General features: G+C 37.1%; 2 long non-coding RNA genes across 2 annotated transcripts; both read left to right on the top strand.

Annotated features, from left to right (window-relative positions):
- Positions 1-13,417: 13,417 nt before the first annotated feature.
- Positions 13,418-15,142, top strand: LOC131248888 (uncharacterized). Its single transcript, XR_009172526.1, has 4 exons — positions 13,418-13,530; positions 14,070-14,194; positions 14,279-14,408; positions 14,585-15,142. It is a non-coding gene; the product is annotated as an uncharacterized LOC131248888 (long non-coding RNA).
- A 623-nt stretch (positions 15,143-15,765) lies between these two features.
- Positions 15,766-17,616, top strand: LOC131248887 (uncharacterized). The gene is made up of 3 exons (XR_009172525.1): positions 15,766-15,842; positions 16,488-16,606; positions 17,166-17,616. It is a non-coding gene; the product is annotated as an uncharacterized LOC131248887 (long non-coding RNA).
- Positions 17,617-19,441: the final 1,825 nt, after the last annotated feature.

Here is a 19,441-nt window from a genome sequence, read left to right as displayed (position 1 = left end):
CTCTTCCTCTGCTAGTCTGGACAATGTTTGGGCTCAACCAGACTGCACCTGACTGGATCTGGGCGTAGTCTAGACACGAGAGTGGCCTGGTGTGGTAGCTAACATGAAGAAGAACAAGGACAACATCCTCTCTCTCTCTCTCTCTATCTTACTTCTTCTCTCTTCTCCCCTTCTAGACCAGACGATGCCTGGAATGGACCTGCCCAAGCTTGCTCAAACTGCGGCCCAAAACTCAGCTGAGTCGGGCTAGTGCAACAGCTTATGACTTCAGCTTGAGCCCCCTTTCTCTCTCATTTATCTTTCTCTCTCTCCTTCTCTTCCTTTCTTACTCTCTCCCTCTGCTGCTTCCAGCAACGTCTGAACTAAGTCCGCTCGACTTGAGCTGGTGTGGTAGCAGTGCTCTCACAACTTTCCCTCTATTTCTTGCTTTCTCTTTTTTTTTGTCTAATATAGTCACCCTAAAAGAGGGCTTATATAGCCTTCTCAAACTCATCTTGAGAATGACATGCGACTAATCTCCGAATTAGTTGCGGGTCAGACTCTAATCCTCATGTGAACTCGGCATTATTATCAATCATTAAGTGCTCATGACCACTATATCATTTCATGGCTTCAATCAAACCCCGGGGATGGATTCTTAGCATAAAGGTCCACTTGATGGATGTTTAGATCGAAAAATGGGGCCCATTAAATGATGGTGGGTTCTTTCTGTTAACGGAGAAGATGACTCCACCGTTAATGGCAAGTCATTGGTGGATTGCTAACCTACCTATCCATCACTCATGGACGGTGTAGATTTGTCCCCTGATCACCATGGAACCCTCCAAATGGATGGTTATCAACATTCTTAAGATGGAGTTTGATTTCCACTTGTAGCGGCGACGAAAGAACTCAAGCTACAACCATCATGAAAGCCCTAGTTTGGAGGGCTCCGATGGCTCTAAGTGGAGGGATGGGATGCTGCAGAGGCAACCCATGCAGATCGCCAATGTGAGAAGAGGGAAAATGGAACTTTTACATTTTTAAAAATAGCCAGTTACACGAAATCATTTCGCATCCAAGCTTGTGTGCACATGTGTGCAATCCAATAGGGGGATCGACCATGGTTCTGGTCATCTTCGCGTCCTCTACAAGATGGACGATTTGGATCCATCATTTGGATTATCATAGTGGGTCTCATCACGTCTAAACAGATGCTGTCTGGTTAAACCAGCTCGGGCGGGAAAGCTCCCTACTTTCTTGCTATTTTCATCGAGTTAAACCCAATTGACCAAGTTTCTTGGTCCAATGCGGCACAGGTGCACGCAGTCCACATGTACATCCACTCTCGTGTGGGGTCCATAATGATGTTTACATGAAATCTAGTCCATCCATCAGCTCCAGCAACTTAGAATGGGCCACCAATCTGACTATGAGGCAGATCCATAGCCCAAATGGGACTCACCTAATGATTTGGCATTCCATCTAGTGATACCCGATGACTCAACAATTAGATCATGTCCATACTTGATTTCCAACGTCTTAAAATGTTCCCTGGCTAACCTAAATACACTTGCACAGATAGCTTCAAAGTCTGATGTTTATATTGTTTACTAAGTATCTAAGTTTCCTTACAGAAGGTGGTCAATCTAATGAACAGTGGGTTTTAATGATCTGGCGTTTGATATTGACAATGGATGGTTTGATCTGTCTATCAGGGTGATTGAAACTCTAAAGTAGACCCGTCGTGTGGTGTGATGGTCCATCTTGAAAGATGACAGATGGATGGCTCGATCTATAGGAGAAGATTACCCTTAATGTTGGATTCAGATTAAAGTGAGGGTAAGGGTTTAATTAAATCGAGTTTGCGTTCATCCTAAATTAGGTCCTCATACTAATGCCCGAGCACTGAAAAGTATGGGGTGTTACATGTCAGGGTCATCAAATAGAGCTAGGGTATATAATTTTCTTGGTGATTCAAAATTTAGATTGACTTATCTTGAAAATTCTCCTTACAAGTATCAAAACGAACTTTATTTCAATTAACGGTCTACACTTGATGATCAGGGCCCAATTTTGAGAAAAATGTGTAGTCAAGATAGGTAAACAGTTGGACAAATTTTGGTGGTTGATCAATGATGGAAAAAGCCTAAAATTTCACATTTTGTACTAAAAGAAAGGGACTGGCTTTGACCTTCAATGATGTAAGATCATAGACCGAGGCCGAAATTTTGTATAACCTCGTAGTCATATGAGACCAAAGTGTGGTCCAAATTTGAGTTCCGATGGATGGAAGGAAGTGGTTAAATCAGAAGATCCAAATTTATAAGGAGTTAGTAGGTCTTGATAGGATAACTTTTCATCTAAGGAAAAGCCTACCAAAGTGGGGTCTTCATATTTTACACTTGGTCTATATGATGGGTAATCCAAGTTGTTCGTATGAAAGAAAATATCCTACTACGACTATCCAAGAGGTTTCTTCACTCGATGGACACTAAAATCAACGGTTAAGGGGCTAATTTGTCAATTGGGTCACTTTTACAATGATCTAAGGGCCAAATTTTGACATGTATAGTTAATTTATGATACACGGGCATGGTATAAAATTTCACATCAAACAGATTGTTAAAACCATGTGATCTAGAATTCAGGGGGTCTAGGTTAATGGCATTTAAAAAAAAAAATTATTGTTGATATGAGAGTTTTGGAAAATCTAATGGTTTTACATGGTTATAGGCATGTTTCTAAGTAATTATTACAAAAGAACTTATATCTAAATCATTATGAATAAGGAATTATTCACTAAACTAATTAAGAGAATGTACATATATCAACCAATATAATGGATGGTCAGATAACATGTTAAAAATAGAAAAACTTGATAGTTAATACTCTGATATGTATGTAAGTAGGTGGACAATCAGTTTTGTAAACGGATGATCACAAGTGACTTTTTGGAGTGACCAAGAGGTAGAACATGTATAGTGTTAGATTCAAGTGACTTATTACTTGTGTAAGTTCCTCGGATTATAGTTCCAATGGTGGGTTAAATATATTTATAGGTGGTGAACAAGATGAATGGATCAGAATCTTAATTTGATATGTGTATGAGCGGATGTAGAGATCAAGTAGCTAATTTACTATAGTCAAGTGGTCCAAACTCAGAGTGGAAGGTTAGATATCTTAGCGGTGAATAGTTGACCGAATGTTCGGTTATGATAGACAAGTGAGAATACTTGGGTATATGATGATCCTATCTCAAAATCAACGGTTAGATGGGTTGATCTATGAATGGAGATTATTCCCAATGGTTAGATTCCTGTTGGAGAATAGATTTAAGGTTAGGATAGTTAGATTGGTATCTTACACATGTACATAATAAGTTAAATTTCATGGTAACACTCGAGAACTTTTAATACTCGGGTATTAAAAAGTTTAGGGTATTACAATCTACCCCCCTTAAACAAAATTTCGTCCTCAAAATTTATTTACTTGTACTAGTTACACTGATTTATTTGGTTTAATTTTTCATTATATTCCTCATAAGGTGGATATATATATGTCTAGGTGTGTGTATAATTAGCTATATGAAATCGAGACACTACATGGGGTCATAATTGTTCGGTTTGAATTGAGTTGAGAAGAAAAAGTCTGGTCCATAAGGGATATCAACAAAACAGGTGACATCACAGCTCCAATCGGCTGAGGGTAATCATTCAATGAGTCTCGCTCCATAGTAATGAGTAGTTCAAGTCGGTCGATTGCTTTAAATATCTTAAGTTATGGCTGATCATAGTGGTAAAGGAGAGGTTTTATATCTTAGAATGATGGTCCAATGAAGAGGAGCGTCATTCTATGGTATAACACAAAACGATCTCAACAAGTACGTGAATCATACAAAAATTGACAAGAATGAAGTTTATTTAAGAGTGAGTTGGGCATCGGCTACATTATAGAAGTGATAGAAAAGAAGGGAAACAAAATAACTAAGCAATTCAGGCATTTAGGAAAATTTACCCTTTATTCCCTCGAACTCTTCAAGGAGTTATTGCTTTTCGACCTTTGCTTGCTCCTGTTTCAACTTCTAGTTAGTTCTCTTCTCAAATAGGAATGTGAACGAGCTAGTCAATGCGGGTTCTATGAGTGGAGACTTGGTTCTCAACCTCCCTTTTCCCAGGCAGGCTCATCTTCGACTAAGCCTGGTAAATTGTGATTTGCAAATCAAGGAAGGAGAGATAGTTGGGAACGGCTAGATCCTTGGTAAAGAAGGATCGTTTCCTCTCCTTAATGTCCTCCAACAACCCTATGCATTATGCTTGCAGCATACGAAGCATAGTATGGTTAAATTAATGGGTTCGGGTCCATCGCAATCATTCATTCCAAGCTAGCTCATAAGCTTCATTGACCTCTAGGGAATCTTCCCTGGCCACAGCTTGTTGCCGCAGATATCCAATGAACTACTCAAATTTAAAAAAATGAGCTAAAAATAGTGATTCCTGATTAAATACAAATGCTTCAGCATTTGTAGGATATCTTCTAATTAAGCGTTTGGTTTAACAGCTTCCGAGGCCTCCCACACGAAGTGATTCACATCGAAGATCAGAGAGGATTAGCTGAAGTCAGCAAGACCCCAATCAAATTTATTGCAAATAACTCTTTGCACTTTCAAGGATTGAAGAGGAGTTGGAAGCCATGGTATGAAGGGCAGAAAATTAGACAGTTTATGACAATTTTAATGTAAGTTTGGATGGGATCTATGATAGTTTAAATAGACGATTCAAGAGCACGTTTAATGCGATTATGGCAGGAAAGACACTTTATGTCCTATGAAATTAGGAATGTGCAATTATCCTAGCCTTTATTTTGAGGGATCATGCATGACTCAAATTTCAGATGCTAGGTCAACAGTTAGTTATGTAGATTAGAAAACAAAGAAAATACTAAGTAAGGCAATCGATGGTAAAAAGAACGCTCGATGGCTAATTGTATTAATGAATGGTCACAATTACAAGAAGTTACAAGTCAAAGGAAGAAAAGCACTGAATTGATGCTTCAACCTCTTCCAATTGACCCTTTGTCATACGTATAGTAACTTCAACCTATTCCAATCGACCATTTGTCATGTGTAAAACAAATTCATATTTGGCAGTTGCTCAAAGAATTTAGCTAATATTTGTTGTCTGAGCCTTAGCAGATGCTGTCAATTCTTCAACAATTTTCTTCTGTCGAACACACTCAACACTCTTCTCCTCGTAGCTCCTCTTTAGAGTCATAAACTCTGCCTCTAGAGCAATGATCTGAATGCTCATTTCTTCCAACTCGGCCCTATATGTTTTTAATTTTGTGTCGTTGGCCGATAATTTACTTGTGATATTCGTAAAATAGGTCATCTGGGATTTCGTTGTTACGTGCTCAGTCTCGAAGCGATTAATGATGGTGCAAATCCGTATTTATCTTTAATGAATCCCAAAAAGTCCTTGAGGGTTGGTAATTTGGTCATGAGACTCACGTCTGAACAAGAGAAAGCCTTGTATGGATCAATCAGCTGGGTGAGCCTATCAATCATCTTGACTGACATTATCCTAGACAATCCTACCTGAATGAGCATCCAGAGTTCTTCTTTAAAGCTTTGCAATGCAGTCGAAAGAGAAGGAGACTCGGCCACATTGAGGTCACATCAAGAGCACATTCGAGGTAGGAGACGATGTCTTTAACTGGAAGTGTGTCTTCAATAGATGTAGAAGAGGCCGAGCCATCATCCACAACCATTGGTGCTAATGCAAGGATTGAGTTAGGAAGAGAGACATCAGCCACATGAGTCTCTTCTACTACCTAATCATGGATAATCTCCTCAAGTGTTGCATCTAGTTAAAGAGGTCCTTCAGCAGTTGGAGGAAGCTGGTGAATAGAGGAAGGAGTAGGTAGAGGAGACAATTCTCTATTTAAGTCTAAGGAGTGACACTTAAAGGGTGCTTGTCTTCTTCTTCTTCTTCTCTGTTGACAGTAGTGGGCAACATTTGGGGAAGATCAACCATGTATTTAGACTTTGTAGCAAGAGTCGTAACCTCAAGAGAAGCATGAGATGGAAGAGCCTTAGTGTTGATCGTGTCCACAGAATCAACAATTTGCACATAAAGGATTTTAAGAGCATCAATCGCTAGCTGATGCTGTTGTAGTGGCTGTGCCATAATGACTTGCTTCTTGCAGCTAATAGTTCTCGAGTAACTACAAAAGAAAGACATAATTAACTGATGTATGAGGAAAAATATTCAGAGCAGGTATACAAGCGAAAGTAACATCCACCTAAATTAGAACGGATGGTGTAGGTGACGAATCGTTTGTCCATAGTTTGAAGATTTTTTATAATCATCGCCATTGCTCGTGTAGAAGTGGAAAATAGTGGTGAACTGGGGTGATAGGGAGTTAGTTATTTTTCATTAAATGAAAGATTGAGATTGTTTAATCTTTCTCTATCCTACCACCATTTATTCCAGCATTTTTCTTATAGTGAGCTTCCTAGTGACATTTCAAACATTCCTCAATTTCTTTAGAGTAGTCTTCAGCGGAGAGCCTTGGCTAATATTTGGTTTTGAAGCATTTTTCAAATGAAGACACAACCTCGGTCGACGAGGTACTTAATTGTTATCATCCTTTAGATGAGAATAGCAGTGGCTGATTTGCTATGATTGGCTGAGAAGGTGGGTTGGAGCGCTTGAAGATTAGTGTAGGACGCCGAGGAGGTGGGCCGAGAGGAGCTCTTAAGTCAACGATCCTCTTTAGAGCAGATGTAGGTAGTCGATATGGGAGAGATGTGGGAGCGACATGTACCTTCACCATAGCTTTTTAGCACTTCGATTAAGGAGCCATCTTGGTCGACAAAACTTGTGGGGAAGAGATGGTGGCCGATTTGGTTTTTAGCTTATTTGTTTTTTTGGATGGGAGTCGTGGCCGATAGGGGTGCTACTCTCTTCTTTCCTCAAAGCTCTATGGAAGAAGAAAGTTGGGCAGTGATGGCTTTAGGACAATTATTGATCAGCTTTTGATAATGGTCATCCCACCAAGAGGCAAAAGTGTCCATTACTTGGGATTGATTTAGATAGTGGGTATGATTGAGAGTTCGACTCGCCGACGGGAAAGTAGAGTTGAGAGAAATAGAGATCAACTAGATCGACAATCGGCCAAATGAAGGAAGGTTGATTGCAGGTCATCTAAGTGAACGGACATGGGACGCACTGGATGAGATCGAACTAATGAGCGAGTAGATTCTAACAGTATTGATCAATTCTTGCTTTTGCATTCTTGCCCGTGTTGATCATACCTCTATAAGGGATATCTTTGCAAATGAGATAGCTCTCCTGAATAAGGTGCATTTGAGACACTCCAAGATCTTCTTTGCTCTCGTATTTACTGGTGAACCAAGCTGGGTTGAATTCTCTATCATGAAAGGGAGTGAATGTTCGATTACGTTTACCCCTATCCAACGACAAGAATAAAGTATACATATATAAAGAAAATGTTCGAGTTTCTTGGGGACAATTGATGATGTGTTCTCCATATGAAGAATAAGCAGTGTCAGAGTGAAGGGAATGATGTATAGTGGAATGGTGAAAGTATTCGTAGATCCACATCTCAAGAAGCCACGGTGGTCAAGATACAAACCTTTAGTGGTAATCTCAAAGATACCTCTGTACAGGTGGCTGAGTACGAAAGGTGCCAGAGCAATTTTTCAATCCTGTTTGAGCACCTCAGCCAATTGAACGTACTCATTCATGACCTACAGAGCCGCATCTTCTTCATAGTCAACCAATCCTTGGTGCTTGCGGTATGTCAGCATTAAGTGAGAGTAAGACTTGCTAACTTTATTCATGAATCATCCGATTTCTTTCTGAACAAAACCAGCGAAGATGACCTTACCAAAAGGAAGAAGTTGGGTAAGGGCTATAACATCCAAAATCATTGGACTTATAGTGTTGCACTAGAAGAAAAACATGTTACTGGATGAGCTCCAAAATGTTAAAGTTGCTGTGAGGAGGGCATGATTTGATGAGTAATTGTGGATGGATAGTTTGATGCATTCGTAAATGTCCAAATTCCTCCATGTTGCCTCATATTAAGACAAGACACGAGTGAACCAAATATCCCATTCTGACAGTGGTCTAGCACAAGATCGAGGATTCTTTAGGGCATTAGTAGGTTCAGGGATGGATTTAGACTGAATCAGTAGAGTCTCGCTTGGACAGATGGAAAATAGAGGATCCATCATGCTAACTTTATTAGCATTAGTTGTAGGAGAGAAGACCAGTCCCATACAAAATTAATCTCCCGTAGGCGATTTAAAAACTACATTGATGGAATATTTTTTTAAAAAGGGCATCCATCATCATGACTAGATCGCCCTGGTGAAATGATAGAGGAGAAGACGATGAGGGTTGGAATGTGAGAATGAGAATGAAATCAGAATGTTCTGAGGAGAAAGGAAGTGTGGAATGAAAGAATAATCGAAATGTTGCTTATATCGGTCGAGATGGTGGAGCATTTATTACGACATCATTATTACCTTGCTTGGGATGATGCAGATACAGTGTCAGAGTAGGGTTAGGCTCTTGTTTCGAAAATGTGTGGTTACGGCTGACATGTGAGGATGTATTGGCCAAAGACGGTTACCATGACACCTCCATGTGTACAAGGGTACTGCTACATTAATGATGGGTCATACGTTGCTTTCACCTTTTTCCATAGGTGAAGCGACATGGGGGGCAATGTTCACCCCCATTATCGTTATTTCCTGCGGATACTAATTAGAGTGAGTTACGTGTGATCTGGATGAACCCGCATGGTGTATTTAAAGATTTGTGGATATATAAGAAGATGATTTTATGATAGTACAACTAGAGTGCATCAACTGATGCCACGACATTGCTTAAGCGGCCGATGGAAGAGCAATCATGTAGAAGCAATCATAAGATATATGGCAAGAGCAAGAGCAGAGGACACATTGTGTTGAATGATTATAGCAACCGTCAGAACATGATAAAGATCTAGATGATCATGGTAAAGCTATAAATAGTAAAGGAATTCAGTAAGAAAGAGGTCACATACTAACCCAATCAAACCCAAACATTATATTTCTATTATCCTCTCAATTACCAGTCATTTTACATTACTTGATGCAATCATTCTACTTTTCCACCAAATAAATTACATTTCTTAGTGTAATCTTTCATTTTTCACATACCATTTTATATTCTATAGTGTAATCCATAGCATTAGTCAATTAGTTGGTGATCTTAGTTGTAATTTGCATCTGTGCTCGTATGTTAGATTCAGTTACTCACACTACGCCAAAATCACGAAATTGCGACGTATTTTTGCGATGGACGTAGTTCATCATAAAAATCGCTTGGTTTAACGATGGATTTAATCTGTCACCAGGCCCGTCTTTATCGAAAATTCGGTCCAAACGTTGTGGAATTTCGCAACAGACCAAAATCCATCGCTAAAATCTACTTTACGATGTATTTACGACGAATTTTGGTCCGTCATAAATTTGCATTTTGTTTTTGCGATGGAATATGATCAGTTGCTTTTTCCTGCCCAAAGTACCTATTGGCGACCCTTTTCAGTTGCTTTTGTGAAGGATCACGGTCGATCGTAAAAGGACTTTTGCCTTGACCATTAATTTTTTTCATTTGTTTTAGAATATGGTGGAAAATTAAGTTTTTTTGTAGTCTAATAGTTTTTTTAATAGAATTTCAATGGTTTAATTGTACATATTTGTATCTAAGATTATTTTTTAACAATTGACTAAATGGAAAAATAAAAAATAAAAAACTTATTTTGTTTTTATATCAAATGAGTGGAAATTATTATTATTTTTAATTTGAAAATAATATTTAAATGATTTTTAATATCACACGAAAAAGAATATTGAGAAGTTTAAAAAATTTAACAATATTTGAGGAAAAAAATGAGATTTTGAAAAAATAAAAATCGTGATTTAATAAAAATCTATTTTGTGGGAGAAAAAAAACAATGTTCAATAAAGTTGATAATTTTTTATTAAAAAGAAATTGATTTTGAGAAAAAAAAATATCCTGAAAAGGAAAATTAAAAAGATTTTAAAAAATGTGAAAATTTTCTCAATGTTGAAAAATGAAAATATTTTGAAAAAGAAAATGAAAGTTTGTATTTTGAAAAATAAAATAAAATAAAAAAGTTCGATAAAAATTGATTGGTTCAAAAAAAATGCTTTAAAAAAACGGAGAATTTAGAAAGAATTGAAAATTTTAAAATAAAACAATATTAAAAAATCGATACTTTATCAAAAAACAAACAATGAAAAATAAAGAAGTTGAAAAAATTTGTGATTTTGGAAAATAATTGAAAATGTTCAAAATTTGAAATTAAAAGAAAAAGTTAATTATAAAAACACTAAGATTTTTGAAAAAAAAGATATCATTTTAAAAAAGAAAATTGAAAAGTTGAAAACAAAATGATGCTTTTGAAGAAAAAAAAATCAGCATTTTGGTATTTTTGGGGAAAAAAATTTAAAATTTGTGAAAATTTTGAGATTTTGAAAAAATAAAAATTCAGAATTTATATTTTTTTGAAATATTTTATAATAAAAATGATATTTTGTTAAAAGTTTTCAAAGAAAAATTAAGAGTAAAAAAATATACATTTTGAAAAAAAATGTTATTTTTAAATGGAAATTGAAATTTATTTGTGAAAAAAATAATAATAAATTATTTAGCACATCCACTAATTGAACATTTAACTATTTTTGGACAATCTAATTAGTCTAAATTGAATAATAAATAACTTCAGATGTTTAAATCAAATTTCACTCAACTTGTTGATAAATCTTGTATGCCCAATTTCTTTCTCATATGTAGTTAGCCTGATCAGGGCGAGTAACTAATCAAATTGAGGGTATTGATCAGTAAAATAGAGTGAATGGACTAGACATGTAAAATGGGCCAAATTTTCTGGTCAAAATTGTGACTCAACTTATTATCCTCCCGAGAACCTAAGAATTGGTGTTAGTAAGTTTTGTGGGCCCCGTCATGATGTGTGTCAAACATCAACACCGTGCATTTGATGTGTCCCCTTTAGGTTATGAGATATCTCAAAAATCATCCGTATATGAAACTCACGTGGGCCATACCATCTAAAACCATGTGAAGACATCCTAAAAAATATAAAAGCACTTGGCGGGGCCCACATGAGTTTTGGATACGGATAGAACTTGGTATGACCCCTCATCCAACTGGGACACACATAATTAGTGGGGATATGTGAATCACATTTAGGTAAGCCCAATATATAATTACGAATGTTTTAAGGAAACCCTTCTCCACTACATTTAGGTGAGTTACTCGTTACCCTTATTAGAGTAAACTCCGTGGGTATCCACCATTATTTATTTATTTCATCCACTTCGTTCATCCATGTTAACAGATAATTTGAGTTCTAAAGAACAAAAAAGAAGCATATCCAAAGCTCAAGTGGACCACACCACAAGAAATAGTGTAATTGAACCTCTACCATTGAAAATTTCTTGGAGGCCATAGAAGTTTTAGATCAAGCTGATGTTTGTGTTTTCTCTTCATTCATATCCTTTTGATATTATGAACAGGTTGGATGGCAAATAAATGTTACTGTGGGCCCAAGGAAGGTATTAATGGTGGAAATCATTAATCCACACTGTTAATTTGTGTGGCATGGTCCACTTGAGTTTTGAATTTATCGAAATTTTGGGATCAACGCACACCATTCATCCATTTTTTGAGATCATTTTAGAGAATTATCCAAAAATGAATCATATTCAAAGATTAAATGGACCAAACCACCAATAAGGGGAACGGATTGGACCACGATTTTTTACAAGGCCCATAAATTTGGGATCAACCCACACTGTCCATTAATTTTTGCACATCATTTTAATACTATATCACATAAATGAGGTAGATCAAAATCTCAGGTGGACCACACCATGGGAAAACAATATTGATTGAATGTCTACGGTGCTCACTGAATTCCCATTGTTTCCTCTCGTGTGGTCCAATTGAATGTTGGATACACCTAATTTTTGGTCACACATCCTAAAATGATCTCATAAAACGGATGGATGGGATGGATTTCTCACAAACATCTCGGCGGTCCCCACCCAACATCCTTGTGCAGGAAGTTCCTGTTAAAGGCTTTCGCATAAATCCTTCCGTGTCCTGGACGTGGATCCGTGGATCCGCTATTGACAGATTGAGCAGCGAGACTAACATCACTAAGTTCTGTAGCCCCATGATGATGCATTCTTTGTATCCACTCTGTCCATCTATTTGGAGAGATCATTTTAGGGAAATAATCAAAGAATTAGTCTAATCCAAACCTCCAGTGGACCACACCACAAAAAAGAGTGGGGAGAGTGACTCCCACCATTAAAACCTTCTAAGGCCCATAAAAGTTTTCGATCAAGCTGATACTTGTGTTTTAACTTCTTTCATATCTTTGTTAACTTGTGAACAGTTTGGATTTCAAATAAACATCATGGTCGGCCTTAGGAAGGTTTCAACGGTGGGAATCACTCTCCCCACTATTTTCTGTCATGGGTCTACTAAAGCTTTGGATCTGCCTCATTCTTTAGATAACGCCCTAAAATGATATCTCCAAATGGATGGACGGTATGGATACAACACATACACCATAATGGGCCCCACAAAACTTGGTGACCTCACGTCAGTAGCAAGTCTCGCTACACAACCTGCCAGACGCGGATTGCGTACTGAGTAACTCAGCACGCTAAGCGTACTGAGAAAACACTACGGGTCCACCATGATTTACATATTTTATCCACTTCGTCCATCCATTTTAACAGATAATTTGAGGGCTCTAGAAGAAAAATGAAATATATCCAAATCTCAAGTGGACCTCACCAAGGGAAACAGTGTAATTGAAATTTCACTGTTGAAAATTTCTTGGGGGCCACAGAAATTTTGGATCAATCTGTCATTTTTATTTTCCCTTCATCCATGTCTGTGTGATCTTATGAACAGGTTGGATGACAAATAAACATCACTGTGGGCCCTACAAAAGTTTCAACGATGGAAGTCATTATTCCTACTGTTGCCTGTGGTGTGGTCCGCTTGAGCCTGAGAATGCTACAATTTTTGTATCGACCGCTAAAATAAGCTGGAAAAATGGATGGATAGCGTGGATAAGCCATAAACATTCACGGTAGGCCTAACTGAGTTTACTCAGTACGGTAAAAGTGTGCTGAGTAACTCAGTACGTAAACCGATTTCCCTCTCCTCTCTCTATAGCCCTAATCCTCTCCCTCTCTCACCCTAATCCTCCCTCTCTGTCTGTTTGTCTCTCTCTCTCTCTCTCTCTCTCTCTCTCTCTCTCGTCCTAGTCCCCTCTCCCTTCTCTCCCGCTCTCTCTCTCTCTCTCTAAGCTTTCTTTTGTGTGTCTTTGATCCACGAACGCCCTGCCCACGCATGCCCTCGCTCTCTCTCTCTGAAGCTCGGTTGACGACTATTTGTCGAACGTGAGGTATCTCTCTCTCTCTCTCTCTCTCTCTCTCTCTCTCAATCTCAATGCCGATTTAGGAATTTGGGGATTTAGTAAATTATGGATTTTTGATTTGATGTGGACCCTCATTTAGGGAATTTGGGGATTTTAGGGCTTACAGATTTGAATGTGGACCCTGAATTGGGGTTTTTCTGATTTTACAAATTAGGGATTTGGGGATTTTAGGATTTTGGGGGTTTTAGGATTTTAAGGATTTTGAGGATTTTTGGAATTGGGGATTTCACCTTCTATGTTTTATTTATTTATTTATTTATTGGGGATCTGGGGATTTCTGCTACTCTAATGTCGTCGAAAAGAAATGGCCTGTTTGGGGACAGAGCATAAATACGACGTTTGGGTATAGAGCATACATATTCTTTCCCCAGAATGATGTTTTTTCATGTTTTATGGAGAGATCTTGTCCATCTTATCTTATTATGGTTTGTTTAGGTTTTTGAAGCTATAGATTCGGTTTGGAGATTAGATCTGATTTTTTTCTGGTATTTGGCGCAATCTAATAGGATTCCTTGCCTGATTCAATGTATTTGGTTGTAAAATGATGGAAGACGTGTTTCAGAAAAGATTTGGCTGCAGCACAAGTTAGAATATAGTGGTTGTAGGTGATCAGCTCTCAGAAGTAAATAAGGTGGTTTGATGTGTTTACCTTTCCTAGTTGTGGTATGACTATAGCTTATGTGCTTTATTATCACTGAATATATATGTTGTGTAGGTTATATATATGATGCCCTCTTATGCCTGATTACTTCCTACACCATACAATGGTTGGTGTGGCTATTCATGAGTTTGCGGGTGGTGGTTATGGTTAAACACAGGAATTATGAGATCCCGATTGTCTTAAGGTAAATAGTGTGATGTGATACGTCTATTTCGCACAAAGGGCTAGTTGACTGAACTAGATTTTTTTTTGCCACTTTCACTGCCAAATTTGTTATTACATGATCATTTTAAGAATGGATGGATTTATGTGCTTCTTGATTGTAATTAAAACCCAAATTTACTGGATGGTTACTTTCAGGGTAAGCTGATGAATGGTTAGGAAATATCAGGGAAAAGGCTTTCCAAGAATTCGGGGCAAGGGAATGAAGAATTAAAAAATGAGGTTTTGTTGATTGCAAAACTTCAACACATGAATCTTGTTAGGATTATCAAATTGGCAGTTATCTGCCAATTGTTTTCTTTGGTGTAGGCCACATGATGAGTGGATGAGCCTAATTTTTATGTTGAGCATTCTTCGTGGTGGGGGCCAAACCTTTTGGACGAGTGGGATGCTGTACACATTTGACACTTTGGAATTTATGCTCTAGGTGGATGGTAAATTATTTTCTAACTAGTCATGTGTGAGGCTGCCTCTTTAAATTATTATATTTTAAATGTTAAAGATATATACTTTTGTCATTGTAGATTCTTTTCATTGACTAATAGTCGGGTACAAAATGCAACTTCTATAGTTTTCTTTTATTTATTTATTTATATGCATGTTGGTTTTATGGAAGTTGAAATCTTGAAAATGTTGGTATAGCTGTTGCAGGAAAAAACCTTGAAAAGTTAATAATGATTTTGAGGCTTCATTGTTGTGTAGTCTATATGTTCAAAATCTGATCCATTAACTAATAGAAATGTTGCTTTTTGTTTTTCTATGCCAGCTCATGCACTAGTTTATTTGATTTAGTTTTAAATTTTGCATCTCATGTTTTATATTTTAAAGTTAGTATTTACTTTAGCTTGCGAAAATGGTCTAATTTCCGGGTTTGCCACATCTTGATGTTAGAATAAAGTGGCCGAATGATCTTTACTCAAATGGCCTTAAAGTTGGCGGCATCCTGTGCACCTCAATATATAAATCAAATAAGTTCAACGTGAGTGCTAGAACAAGAGCATGTTTCTTTTGTTGATAATCTATTTTTCTTAGTCAGCATGGTTGTACATGCCTAAGTTGGATTGATGTTGTGGAGATGTTTTCATTGTGATGGCCCATTGCCTTTAACATCAAGATGTGGCCCATTGTCTTTAAGATTCTTGTTCAATGACCTTTAATAGGAACAGTCATGATCTTTTACAGAAAAATAGATCAAATCAACAATTTGATCCATCTACTTGTTAGTACCCATCATGAACAAAGTTCCCTTTGTGTTTTAGCTAAATGGTGGAATAGTCGTGCCTATTTGCTTCCTGTGTCTGCAGCTAATGCATACAACCACACAGACTCCGAATTTCTCAAGTCGGAAAACAATCAATACAGAGATGCTGGCTCAACGGCCTCCACTACTGTTCTTGTAGGTGATCATTTACTTGTTGCAAATGTTAGTTTGCTAGTATCTGACCGGATTTATGAAATCTCCATCATGATTACTCCATAATGTTTAATACAGAAAATTCTTGTTCACTGGAGGGCAATGTTAGTTTATTTTGACTTGTTTTTCCAATACATGTTTGCTTATCTATGAGTTGGAACTTGCATTGAAGAGTTTGGCATGATGTTAATCTCAGGAGCTTTGCTTGGTTCACATGAAGTACATGTGACCACAAATACAAATATGTTGTATTCCCATATATGTATATAAAATAAGTGGGCGTGCTGTCTTATTAGTCAAGACATGTTTGCTGTCGATGCACATGTTAATACTCTCCATGGTTTTACTCTTTTTCTTCTTTTCGTTTCTTTCTTCTTTTTCTATTTTTTTTTTCTTTTCTTTTATGTGTGTGTGCGCGCGCTTCATGTGTATTAGTTTTCAATTGCATTGAATTTCTACTTATATTTTGGCAGATAAATCTCAAGCGTGCTCGAGATCTTGTGAAATCACACACTCTACACTCAACTGTTCCTGGTGCAGTTTATATTATAAAGTGTCATTGCTTTACTGATTAGCATTCTACTTTATGGAAGCTAATCCAATGGATTGTATGTATTATTGCTACAGGATATGCAGATTGCAACAAGGAAGAAAACATTTTACCTTGGGAAAGATTCTTAAAACCGCGGATCCATTTTGGTGTATCCCTGGAGGAAATGATTGGTGGGGAGAGTTCCAGTCATATGGTATTTGTCTCACATTTTCTAGCATATGTTGGACACTATTTGTCTAAGTTCTTGGGCATTGTTATGTTACTAGTGATAACATATGCCTCAATGGCTTGTAAGTTATTGTCCATGCAGGACATGCAGACCATGTCAAATGTGGGTCAAATCAAAGCATTGAAAAAATGGGCCCCAACCATGAAGACCATGTCATTCAAATCAGGTCAGCGCACCATAGGGAAAACAGTGGACTATTTAACTTGTATCTGCTGATGATCCAATTCAACCTATTGTGGCTTGCCTGTGAGTGAACTCATCTAATTTTTATGCCAGGCGATCTTCTTGGCACACCTATTTCATGGCTTGGATGTTGTACACACTTAGCACCTGGCATTTGTGTTAAGGTTGATAGTACCATTCTGTTGATTGCGGGTGTATGTGATCGTTCCTTCTAATTTCTCAATCTTCAAACTAGATTGGGGGTTGAGAGTGGGATGATCTAGCTTGAATACATTTATATGCAAACCATCAACCACAACAACAATTCAGGTTCACTATTAATGCATTGTTTTCCAAGTAGGTCAAGGATCTTCTAGAGTTATATGCAAAGGAGCATCGTATTCTTGTCATGAATAAACCCCAACAACTGAGAGAGTTGGAAATCTTTGTTTCATTCAAGTTACAGTCTGTGTTCTAATTACAGGTTGGTATTTGTTATAAAAGATTTCACAAATCAGGCTGGCAATCGAACTCATGAGGTGGCTGGATTAGTCAATTGCCCTGAAATGGCCTGAAGCAAAGGCCTGTTCACCAGGCATTCCAGAAAAATCACAATTTGGTGAATCTGTTGAAATGGTGAAAAATGTAAAGTAGTGCAGTAGGAAATGCTGAAAAGTTGGAAAAAGGCGATATTTAAAATGTAAACCAGTGCGGTGAGACTTGATGGGAAGTGTGAAATTTTTGATATTTTTTTAGTTTATTATTAGAAGCCAAAATATGTGAATTGGTGGGTGAAGCCAACACCAAATATCTGGGACAAGGCTAAGCTGATGATAATCATCAGGACTGAACACGTCCAAACTCAACTCATTGTGCTTGAAGCTCTAGCACTATCTTATTTATTTATTGCTTAATTGCAGCTGATTTACTTTGTTTTGCTTTATGGCTGCTACAGGATGATCCTGTTTGTGTTGCTGCTCAAGGTGATGGCAAGATTCTTATTACAGGTCTATGGGTTGATGGTAAGTTTTTACATTATATCGAATTTGTTGCAATTATTTGGTTCTCATTCTACAAAAAGAAATAGTTGCATGATAGTTTCAATTGAAGATATTGGGGTAACAGGTATGTGGATCTCAACTAGATAGGCAGTGCAGGTGGATCCTCTCCTGCCAAATAAATCCATTGCATTTCCAGGTATGTAGATATCGACCAGACAGGCAGTGCTAATGATTTCATTATTTATCTATTTATCTGAAACAAATATATGAATATAATAAGATTCTTTCGACTCCTGATATTTGTGTAGGCCTTGGCATTGCCAAGAAAAGAATGTCTTGATTCACCGAACATCTTTCCATATACATTGTTTTATAAAGTAGAATTGTATTAGAAATTAGTCTTAATTGAGTATGGAGTCCTGATGTCACTTGTAATCATAATTTGGTTCAGACCAAAAATTAAATAGGAATTTGAGTTGTTAATGGAAATGTGCATCTAGATATTGGTTGCCTATAACATTGGACTTGCTCTCGTACAAACATTGTGCCGAATGTTTATCATCAATGCTGGCCCTAGTTTTAGGCTGTTGTGGAGCATAGTGAAGTCTTTTATCGACATAAAAACCACTTCAAAGATTCATGTACTCTCAATGAGGCTTTTCTTCTATTTGTATTTAATTAATTAATGTTCCGTCTTCTAGAAATACCGTGACAATGTGTCTAGCGGTAGTTTTTGACATGCTTCTCTAATTTGGAAGGGCAGGGTTCTCAAAGTTTATGAATATGTTCCCATGATAGACAAGCTGCGGGTTCAAGCTGGAAGAAAGACGTGTCCCATCAAAAGCTCCCTTCTTCTCCTAGAAGTATGCGAGTATATATTAGATTTCATTAGGCAGTTAGCAGGCTTTTACAAGTCAATGGTTATATGTTGTTATATGAGGTATCATATTTAGTGGATTCTATTTATGTGCATGTATTTGTCATATGAGGTATCATATAATGCTTTGGCAGGGAGTTTTGATTTCTAGTATGATTGAACTTTTTAGTTTGATGAATAGGATTCTTATTAAACAATTATGTGAATAGGATTTATTTTGTGAATAGAATTCTTATTAAACAATCGTTGAATTATTTTTAAAATGATTATCAGGTGTAAGATTCAAAATAAAATAAATAAATAAATAAAATCTAATGATATATTTTTTTTAATTTATAGATATTTTAGCGACTGACCAAATCCATCGCTAATTTATGAACAATAGAAGAACGACGGATTTCGGTCCGTCGCTTCCTCATGTTAGTGACGGATAAGATTTTAATGATGAATATTAAATGTGGGCTTTTTCGAATTTTAGTGACGATTTTTTTATTTTTGCGACGGATCTTATCGGTCGGCAATCTACAACGGACCTTATCCGTCGCAGATTAAATGACGGATTTTATCCATCGGCAAAAAAAAAAGACCCAATAAACAGCGATGGACCAAGCGACGGACGAAATCCGTCGTTTATTTGATTTTACGACGGATTTCATCCGTCGCAAATCCGTGATTTTCGCTCTTGTTTCTTTTTTTCTTTTTTTAACCACCATAATAATCCATTTTTTGTTTCTCTTTTTATCTCTATTTAAAAGTTCT

This window comes from Magnolia sinica, chromosome 6, assembly GCF_029962835.1.
Source record: "Magnolia sinica isolate HGM2019 chromosome 6, MsV1, whole genome shotgun sequence".
NCBI classification, from domain to species: domain Eukaryota; kingdom Viridiplantae; phylum Streptophyta; class Magnoliopsida; order Magnoliales; family Magnoliaceae; genus Magnolia; species Magnolia sinica.
Note: the sequence above shows the minus strand (reverse complement) of the source record. Positions and strands in the feature narration are given on the sequence as shown.